The following is an 11,577-nucleotide window of genomic DNA, read 5'->3' on the forward strand; positions in this document are numbered from 1 at the left end:
CTAGTAATTTTGAGGTACCTCTCAGTGTTGCAAATACTGTTCTTATTTCTTCATCTTATGGAAAGTCACCACACTGAAATATATTCTTAGCATGTTCTCTTTCCCACTGAGACATTATAAAAGATTACAATTTTTTAATGAAAAAAATAAACTTTTAGTTATCTGCTCAAATAGACTTCTGCTATTGTGTTGTGGTAGAATCATTCAGTTTGTAAATTTTCATAAGGATACAGTTACTTGGCTTGAATATAATTATCTATCATGTAGGAAAATGTCACCCTGCCATTACAAGGTACTGCCGCGTGGTCTCCGTTGTCTTAACTTCTACACAATGTATGTAAATTGTTTTAAAAAAAGCTCAAAACCTAGTGTAAGTATTCAAAATCAAGAGGTCCTTGATGCTAGAGCAATAAAGTGTGGCTGTAACTTGAGATTGTAGATTTAAAATAACTGGCAATACAATTAGAGTGGGAAGAGAGAAATTTTTTCACATGCAGTTTTTAATATCTGGATTGTACCACCTAATAGCATGGTAGAATAAAATTCCATGGTAACCTTCAAAGGGCTGTTTGAGTATGTATCTGAAGGGAACCATTATCCAGGGTTATGAAAAAGAAACATAGGAATGGGGTGAATTGAACAGCTCTCCCTTAGAACTAACACAACTATGATGGATTGAATGGCCTCCAATGAAGCTATATCTGCAATATATTTAAAAAAAAAACACAATTCTGGAAATGCTGATAAGGTCAGATAGCATGAGTGGTCAGAACAGGCAAATTAACACTTCCGATGTAGACCCACTATTAGGATGATGACTGTTATCAGCTGAATTTTTAATTTGGGCGTCAAACACAACTGTAATAGGAAAATCTACTTGTATATTTGCTTTAATGTGGTCAAGTAGATTGGAAGCAAGTGTCTTAGAACTAAATGAAGTTCCATGAATGGATAAATAAAATGTCAAGTTGACTGAGTAATACTTCCCTCCAGACAGTACATTGTCTGTCTGGCAGGTGAACTCTGAACCTTCTGTCATTGTTCTGGATTAGCTGTGGCTGTCAGGAAGGCAGCTCCACCAGTGACCCGTGTAATGATGCTTTTTCCTACTTTGCTTTTGCATAGTGAATTGGTTTTGTTTCAATGCACAGACTGACATCTAGCATTGCATTGGACCAGAGGCAGGCACTGATTTTATAACTAGTTTTTGGGCTGTCACTGGTGTGTGGCATGATGCCTGGATTGCTTTTGTTTGTTCTGTCCTCATAGTATTACTCACCACATGGTGGAGCTGCAGTCTAATGAAATATTTTGGGAGACTAGGCTACAAAGGTAGTTTTTTAATTTCAGATAAGTTTTACTATACTGAATATACATTTTGAGGAATAAATGAGTGTGGAAAGGTTTTAATTCTGGTGTTATTTTTAGATTGAAGCAATATAGTAATGTATAAGCCCATGACATTTTTTACTTCTACAACACTTTTTATATTCAGAAAGTCTTAAATATTCTTTACAAAGTATAGGTCAAAACTCTATAACTTTTCACTATGAACTGGTTAAGAATCTCTTTCAATATAACCTATTTTCTAGATTCCTGTGAAGTGTATTAACTTTTATATTATGAAACCAGAGTGAAGGGCAAAATCAGTAATATAGGACATAAACAATGGGATACATATTGCTGACTTTATCATCATCATCATCGTCAATGTACCTGGAGCAGCTGCATCTGTCCATGACCTACAGACACCAAGGTAACATTTAATCGAATGTGGCATGAACGAGTTCTGGTAAAACTGGAGTCAATGGACATCAAAGGGAAACCATTCCAAAGGTTAGCGTCATACTTCGCACAAATCGTGGTTGTTGGCGGTCAGGCCCAGAACATAACTGCAGGAGTTCCTTGGCCCAGCTATTGAAATGGGTTTGAGTTGTTGCATGCAAGTTGTCACTTCTGTGTGTCTGAAGTAGGCACATCATCATGTCAATACTTTCACAATGCTGCCAAATTGGACCTCTGATTCAACCTGTATCACTTAAGCATGCCCATGGATCCTAGGATTCAGCAGCAAAAAGTACTATTATCTCACCACTCAACACCTGGTGAAAGATTGGCAGTAATACCTAAATTTACTATTGTAGTGGTACTCAAAATTTCCAAAGTCTTTAGGAACATTGAGGCTGAGATTTGGATGCTTTCTTTATCTTTAGCCAGACATTTTGCTGCCAAAGTCTTTGAAGAGGGTCTTCGATAGGAAGCTCCATTTATGAGGGTGTTTAAGGAGCAGTTCTCCTGCCACCTTGATGAGGAGTATTGTTTGTGGAGACTGCTTCAGTAAAGACTGTCTCGGATCTGCTACATGCTGCAACCACAACTGCTGTGTGATGCAAGTGCCTAATAACCATAGAAGATTTACCACGTGGGAGTAGGCCTTTTGCCCATTGTGTTTGTGTTGAACAAGGTCTATCCAATCTAATCCCACCTTAGAGTATTAAATCCATAGCCCTGCAGGTCACGGCCCTTGAAATACACTGTTTCAATATGAGGGCTTCTGTCTCTACTAGTTTTTTAAGACAAGTTCTAGAACTTTTCCTCAGTGCCCCTCTACTTCTTTACTAAGTACTCTAAATCAGCATCTGCAGTCTCTTGTGTATCTAACTGTAAAACACTTGGTTTTTGACCTCTCTGCTAAAGGAGAAAAGTCTTACCTATTTATCTAGATCCCTCTTAATTTTTTACACATCTGAATTAAGTCTCCCCTCAGCATCCTCTGATCCAAAGAAAACAACTCCAGCTCTTGCAATCTTTCATAGCTAATATTTTCCAGCCATGGCAATGTCTTCATAATTCATTCCTGCACACTGCAGAGCAATCACATTTTTCCTGTTATGTGACCAAAAATGTACCTTATGTATTAGCCTAACTAGTGTTGTCTGCAGCTCCAGCATAACTACTCTGGTCTTGTATTCTGTGCTTTGGTTAAAAAGGCATCCTGTATGCCTTTTTAAAGCTTTAAGTATCTGTGGACACACACTTCAACATCCCTCTGATCCTCACCACTCAGTATCTTTCCAGTTATTGTATTGCCCCTTTCCAAATGCATTAACTTGTATGTCTCTGGATTAAATTCTATTTGCCAATTTTCTGCACAATTGACCAATCTGAAGCTTTCCCCACTGTTAATCATACAACCACTTTTTATTTTTGTATCATGTGTAAGTTTGTTTATCCTGTCTCCATACATTTAGATCTAAACCACTAATATTTATCACAAAAAGCAAAGGAATGAGTACTGAGTCAGGTGGGAACTCACTGGTCACAACTTAGTGGCAAAGACACCCATCAACCATTGCCCTTTGCCTTCTGTCTCCTCAGCCAACTCACCCTTGGGTCAAATGAGCTTTAACTTTTTTGACCAACCTGTCTTGTCAAAAGCCTTGCTAGAATCCATGTGAACCACTCGTGTTGCCAGACAAGGTTGAAAAATTATAGTGAGAGACTTGGCAATTTCATCTCATTTCTTTTAACAGCCTGGAATATATTTCACCAGGAGCTGGTGATTTATTAATTTTCAAAGTTGATAATCCCCTTATTTCCTTTTGTAATATATTTATACCATCTTGCATTTCACCCTTGTTCCTCTTAACCGCAAAATCGCCAGCACCTCTTTTCTTGAAGACTTGTACTCATTAAGAACATTACCCACCTCCACCTTCACACACAGGTTATCCTTTTGATCCCTAATAGGCCAAATTCTTTCCTTTGTTATCCTACTCCTTCCTACTCTTGCTCATTATTAACTTATGTACATAAGATACTTTATACTGTTGCATTTTCTTTGGTTTTACTTGCCAGTAATTTTTCATAACCTCCCTTTGCTTTCCCAACTTCCCTTTTAATTTCACTGCCACTCTTCAGACTTTCAACTGTGTTAAGTACTTGGTGTCTGACATATGCTTCCCCATTTTTGAATATGCATTTTGCCAACCAGGGGGCTTTAGATTTAGTAGTTAGATATTTTTGTTTCTGGGAACATGTTTACCCTGAAATGCCTCCCATTGTTCTAGACTGATTTATCTTCAAGAAGCCATTTCAGATTGCCAGACTGCGCTCTCTCTAGTAAAGTTGACCTTACCCCAATTTAGAATCTTTCCTCTGATTTTTGTCTTTGACCTTCCATAATTATTTTAAATTTAACTGAATTGTGATCACTACCACAAAACTGCTCTCCAACTGAGATCTGCCTCAATGTCCTAAAACTGAATCCAAAGTTGCAACACAAGGGACTCGAGCAAAAAAGAAGACAAGCTGCTGGAGGAACTCGGTGGATCAGGCAGCATCTGCGGAGGCAAAGGGATGGTCAATGTTTCTGGTCAAGGTCCTGCATCAGGACTGTGAGTGTAAAAGGGCCAGTATAAAGAGATAAGCCCTGCTCTTGCTGGGCTTGCTACATACTGACTAAAAAACTCATGAATACATTTTGGAAATTCTGTGCCCTTGTATCCCAGTTGATGTTAGGATATTGAAGTCCCCCACAATTACTGCCCTAGTGCTTTTGCACTTGTCAGAAATTGCCCTTCTATCTCCCTCAGACTGTTTGAAGATTTATGTTGCACTTCCAGCAGTGTGATTGTCCCTTTTTAGTTTTTTAATTCAACCTCTTTAACCTCATTTGAGGATCCTTGTAACAAATCACTCACAGATGTGCTTGATTCTTCAACCAATATTGCCACCACCATCTACACTTCCCCCACTCTGTCTCATCTGAAAAGTCTGTCACTAGGAACATTAAGCTTCCAGTCTTCCCCTCCTTTAAATTATGTTTCCATAATAGCTATCATATCGTGTTTGTCAGCCAGTGCCTTCAACTTGTCTGTGTTATTCACTATCACCCTAGCATTAAGGTATATATCATTAAACACAGCTAGACTCATTTTCTGTCTGTTTTCTATCCTTTGTTTTCCATGCCTTTCAAACTCATTAATTTTCTGTCCAATTCTGTTTTTCTTCCTTCTGTGTTCAGCTTCTCATCCCGCTGCCACACTATTTTAATTTCTTGGCAGTGATTTTTGTTTTGCCTTTGGGGCTTTCTAAACTGTACCAGGGATATCAGAAACATATTTAAATTTGGACTGGGGAAGGGGGCGGGGTGTCTTTCTGTTTGACAAGAGCTAAGTGTATCTCCTCCCTTCCTTGGCAATGAGCAGTAGGCATCATGGACATTCGGATTTGCCAGAATCGGAGACTTCCCATTGGAATGGGGATCCATTGGCTGTACCTATGTTGTTCTAAGAACCCCATGTAAAAACCTGGAAATGTACCACAACCCAAAAGGGTTTAATTCCCTTAACGTACAGCTAGTCCATGACCTTGTCCGCTTGTCCCTCCCCACCGATCCCCCTCCAGGCACTAATCCCTGTAACCATGCAAAGTGTCACACCAGTCTCTACACCTCCTCCCTCACCACCATCTAGTGCCCTAAACAGTCCTTTCAGGTGAGGCAGCGCTTCACCTGTGAATCCGTCGGGGTCATTTATTGCGCCCAGTGCTCCTGGTGCGGCCTCCTGTACATCTGTGAGACCTGATGTAGATGGGGGGACTGCTTCGTTGAGCATTTTTGCTCCGCTGCAAAAGCCAGGATCTCCCGGTGGCCAGCCACTTTAATTCCATTCCTCATTTCCACACTGACATGTCTGTCCACCTGACAGTCTCAACATCGATTTCTCTAACTTCCAGTAGCCCCCCGCTTTTGTTTTTCCCCTTCCCCCCTTCCCCCCACTCCCCCCTCCCCCTTTCCCCCTTTCCCCCTTTCCCCCCTCCCCCCTCCCCCTTTCCCCCCTCCCCCTTTCCCCCTTTCCCCCTTTCCCCCCCTCCCCCTTTTCCCCCTTTCCCCCTTTCCCCCTCTCCCCCCTCCTCCCTCCCCCTCTCTCCCCTCCCCCCTCTCCCCCCTCCCCCTCTCCCCCCTCCCCCTCTCCCCCCTCCCCCCCTCTTCCCCCTCCCCCCCCCTTCCCCCTCCCCCCCTTCCCCCTCCCCCCCTTCCCCCTCCCCCCCCTTCCCCCTCCCCCCCCTTCCCCCTCCCCCCCTCCCCCCTCCCCCCCTCCCCCCTCCCCCCTCCCCCCTCCCCCCTCCCCCTTCCCCCTCCCCCTCCCCCCTCCCCCTTCCCCCTCCCCCTCCCCCTCCCCCCCTCCCCCTTCCCCCTCCCCCCCCTCCCCCCTCCCCCCCCTCCCCCTTCCCCCCTCCCCCTTCCCCCCTCCCCCTTCCCCCCTCCCCCTTTCCCCTCCCCCTTTCCCCCTTTCCCCATGACTTGCCCACCTCCCTCCCTTTATTCCATAGCCTACTGTCCTCTCCTATCAAATTCCTTCTTCTTCAGCCCTTTGACTTTTCCACCTATCACCTTCCAGCTTCTCATATCATTCCCTTTCACCCACTCTCCCCCACCCACCTACCTTTCTCCTCTCACCTGGACTCACCTGCCAGCTCGTGCTCCTCCCCCTCCCCCTCCCCTTATCCTTTTATTCTGGCTTCTGTCCCCTTCCTTTCCAGTCCTGATGAAGGGTCTTAGCCTGAAACATCGACTATTCATTTCCCTCCATAGATGCTGCCTGACCTGCTGAGTTCCTCCAGCATTTTGTGTTTGTTGTGTAGTCCATGGCCATGTTCAGAAGATCTTGACCAGTACCAGATATCCATAAAATAATAACAATGGTGAGTGATCCATCCTTCAGCACTGTGCCACTTCAATAAGCAGCTGCTTGGAAACAAAGGCTATTTTCCAGTCAACTTCTGACTGTGCAAGAAGAAACACTGCTACAATGAGAGACATGCTGCCATATTCCATCTAACACAAAACTGAGTGGCCTATCACTGTGCTCAAGCAATCATTCTGCTGCCTCGTCCATTCTGGAGCTGCCTTGCAGTGCACCAAGAAAGGTTAACATAGAACACTACAGCACAGTACAGGGCCTTTGGCCCACAATGTTGTGCTGACATTTTATCCTGCTCTAAGATCTATCTAACCCTTCCCTCCCACATAGCCCCCTATTTTTCTATCATTCATGTGTCTATCTAAGAGTCTCTTAAATGTCCCTAATGTATCTGCCCCCACAACCTCTGCAGGCAGTGCATTCCACGCACCCACCACTCTCTGTGTGAAAAAAAAACTTACCCCTGACATCCCCCTTATGCCTTCCTCCAATCACCTTAAAATTATGTCCCCTCGTGTTAGCCATTGTCACCCTGGGAAAAAGTCTCTGACTGTCTACTCGATCTATGCCTCTTATCATCTTGCACACCTCTATCAAGTCACCTCTCATCCTCCTTCGCTCCGAAGAGAAAAGCCCTAGCTCACTCAACCTATCCTCATAAGACATGCTCTCCAATCCAGGCAACATTCTGCTAAATCTCCTCTGCACCCTCTCTCAAGCTTCCACATCCTTTCTATAGTGAGGCGACCAGAACTGAACATTGCTTGCTGCATCCGCCAGAATGTAATGATGGGGGAGGAAGTTGAAGAGGAGAAAAGGGAAGGGAGGAGGCATCAAGAGCTCCTTTTCTATCTTGACAATAAGGGAACATCTAATGAGAGTGCAGTTCCCACAATCTCTCATTAGCTGATCATGTCAGTGTTCCTTTGACCAAAATCACAGATTACCACTATAGTCCAAAATACATCTATCTTTCCAAACAAGGCAAAACCATAGAAACATCAAATAGTTATCAACATCCCATTCCTTAGTGTCTATCATCTGTATGTCTTTGCCTATCTTAATGTCCCTGTACAGTTCTCCCCAAAGGATTTAACCTGGCTGGTGGAAAATTACTAATCTGTGGTGAACGAGCATATAGATGGCTCAGGCAGATAGCCTGTGTGGAAGGATCTGGTGGGGTGTACTAATGATAATGAGTGTTAATTGATAAAGGTTGTTCGTATATGAGTGATGAGGTTGTAATGCATGCAGTAAGGGCTCATGTGACAAGTAACATGTCAGGCAATTCTAAATCTTGGTGGACCAAAGCACTGACAGCCCAGTACAGCTTCAATGGCTTCCCTTTCCTGGAGGAGAACATGCTGCTTCACAAAGGTGGCTCCCATCTTCTCAAGATCATTCATGGATGACAAATGCTGGCCCAGATCCTGAAAAATGAATAAATAAAAAAGACATGTGAGTCTCACATTACCGTTGGGGGCAATGGGATTTTCAGATGTTTTGCTGACTTTGACCATTCACGTAAGTTCGTTACGTCTTTGCACTGTACCGCTGCCGCAGAACAACAAATTTCACGTCATATAAGTCAGTGATAAATTTGATTCTGAACTTTTGCAAAACAGTTATGTCCTTGGGGTTTGGCAATGTGTGTCTTCCTCAATTGATGTTTCCTCCCATTGCTGCTTGATCATAAGCCTTGATGGCTTCCTATTCCCCTCTTGGTTGAAGACCTCTCTCCATCTCAGCCACCAATTCTTTTAGAATGCCATTGGAAATGTGTGGGGCGTTTTCTGCCTGCATGTTTCATAAATAGTAATCTACTGAAGGTTGGACTGACTTTAGTGGCCTGGCTAGCTGGCTTGAACAGGTACTGCTCATTCCTGAAACTGAGTCATGTAATTTAGCAACAATGCAGTCAGTGCTGCCTGGTCACTGTTGTTGCTCCAATGAGAATGCAGTGCATATTTTGTGTGCTGTCTGCACTGGTTCAAACAGGTGCCAACTAAAAATATGTCATGATTCCAACACCTGCACTTTCCAGTTCAGTCCCCTTGGTTTCAACACAGTCTGGATGCAAAAGGAAGAGAAAGTCCTGTCATAAATTGTGATTCGGGTTAAAGGCAGGTGATTCTTCAAAGGAAATTCTGTGACTTTGTTCCTGAAAAAATGCTGCTTTAATTAAATGTCCTCTGTAAATACTGGCTCCAACATTTGTCAAGTGTTAATGGGAAGATTTATTTTGGTCCAGACTCTTGTAATTTAATTTCAGTTGCAAGTTGAAACTTAGTAACTGGGATGCATGAAGATGGCCTTGGACTGTTGTAAATCTGCAACCCATTATTCAACTGCTATCCTTCAAAGAAATTCAGATAAAACAGCATCTGTGCAGAGATTCTTTGGTTTTAACTCCATTCATCCTTCCTATAAGATATGTTTGTACAGGTGCTGCTTAAATATAGTTTGGAAAGCTCTTTATACTGGACGATGCAACCTGTTGATACATAATGAGAGGTATGAGGTGATTAAAATGTTAATGTTCATGTTATTGTTCAGAATTTTGTTTTATTTCAAGAGATTGTTCTAAAACCTGCAGAAGGGCAAGAAAAAGTAGCACTTATATTTGCTCAGATTTTGCATTCAACGGCAGACAAACATTGCTCATCACAGACTTTTGCTTGGGGAGTGTCCTCAAAAGAGGCTGGAGGACCTATGTGAACAGGGAAAACAACCTGAAAGTGGCCACACAAGTGGGTAGGGTGGAAAAGAAGGCATATAGCATGCTTACCTTCATTGGTTGGGGCATTAAGTTTAGGAGTAAAGAAGTAATGTTGCAGCTATATAAAACTTTGGTCAGACCACACTTGGAGTATTGTGTGCAGTTCTGGTCGCCCCATTGGATGGATGTGGAGGCTTTGGAAAGGGTGCAGAAGAGGTTTATTAGGATACTGCCTGCATTATAGGGAGTGAGCTATAAGGAGCAGTTGGACAAACTTGGGTTGTGTTCTCTGGAGCATTGGAGGCTGAGGGGAGACCTGATAGAAGTTTATAAAATTATGAGAGGCATAGATAGGGTAAACAGTCAGAATATTTTTCCCAGGGTAGAAACATCAAGTACTAGGGGACATGTGTTTAAGGTGAGGGGGGGAAGTTTAAAGGAGACATGCAGGGCAAGTTTTTTGACACAGAGTGGTGGGTGTCTGGAACAGGCTTCCAGGGGTAGTGGTGCGAGCAGGTACGATAGTGGCGTTTAAGATGCTGTTAGACAGACACACAAATATGTAGGGAATGGAGGGATATGGTTCATGTACAGGCAGAAGAGATTTAGTTTGATTCAGCATCATGTTCGACACAGACATTGTGGGCTGAAGGGCCTGTTCCTGTGCTGTATGGTTCTATGTTCTAACGACTGCGCACCTTTCATTCAATTGGCAAGAAAGATCCTTACAGAGGTATGCAGTCTATACCAGGACGTGTCAGAATCATTAATTCAATGTGATTCATGTACAGAAATGAATTAATAGGGTGAAAGTAAAGGGAAATAAGAGATGGAAAGAAAGAGAAATGCACTTTCTTTGCTGGATTTTGTTTGGAAATGATTGTTAGGTATCAATGGCTTAGTATCATTCTACTTTCTGAGTGAGCAGGTTGTGGATTCAACTCGGCTCCAGAAACTTGTGCAGACAAGCCTAGGTTTACACTCCAGTGCATTACAGAGAGAGTGTTGCACTGTCAGAAGTACTGCCACCTTTCAACTGAGATCTTAAATAGAGGCCTTGTCTGTTCTAAATGATCCCAAGGCACAATTTTCAAGAAGCATGGGGTTATTCTCAGTTGATATTTATCTTCGTTCGTCATTACTGATTCTAATAAAAGGGCATTAATTTGAGACATTAACTCTATTTATTTTCTCTTTACAGATGACTGTCTGACCTGCATTTCTATTTATATTTCAGATTTCCAGCACCTGATGTTTTTGCTTTTTGATTATCTTATTGATATTTGTAGGAGCTTGCAGTACTCAAATTAACTGTCACATTTCCAACAACACAACAATACTTCCTCCTGAAAGATTCTTAAGTGACAGTAAAGCACTTTGGAACCTATTGAAAGAGGAGTAAAAGTAAGTAAAGGAACCAGACAAATGCAAATTTTTACTTGGTAAATGCAGCAAGTTATAGTACACTGTTCTGCCAGTAAGTGCAAGAGGCATTGGTTACAGGAATATTTAAGAAATAAGTTAAAACAACTATGGAGCAATGTGGTATTTATATGGCTACACATGACATTGTTGGAACATTATATAATTTGCAAGGCATTACATTTTCTTGCAGTCATTTCTTTATCTGAAAATACAAATATGAACTCATTTACTAGATGCACAACTTATTTGAAACTGCTTTAAAAATTGTTCATTTTTCTTATTGGAGTATTGTTTTGTTTCTGAATTGAAGTGTTCTTTCAAACTACTTTTTTAAGCAGTGATTAATTTACTTGTTTTTATCCACACATCGTGGTCACTGTACACCATCAAAGGTGCAATTAATAATAGCTATCATTTTACAATATGCCTGTTTCAAAAATTCCACTTTGGTTGTTAATTGCTACCTGGTTCTAGTCTTCTCCCCTGTAGAATTTTGCCCCTGTGGAATTCACAAATCACTACCCAAAAATGAGAAATATGGAATAAAATTCAATTCCATGAAACTTATGTGAGAAAAATTTAAATAAATCTACACAAATTTTATTTTTTTTCAACTCGTGTTTCCTGATGCATGCACAGATGATGTGGCTTCGCATTACGGAAAATCACGATACGGACTGCTTTCTGGCAAAGCAATCCCCCTCGCCCCAAAATGTGGGTGTCGCC

The sequence above is a fragment of the Pristis pectinata genome, chromosome 11 (assembly GCF_009764475.1).
Source record: "Pristis pectinata isolate sPriPec2 chromosome 11, sPriPec2.1.pri, whole genome shotgun sequence".
Classification (NCBI taxonomy): domain Eukaryota; kingdom Metazoa; phylum Chordata; class Chondrichthyes; order Rhinopristiformes; family Pristidae; genus Pristis; species Pristis pectinata.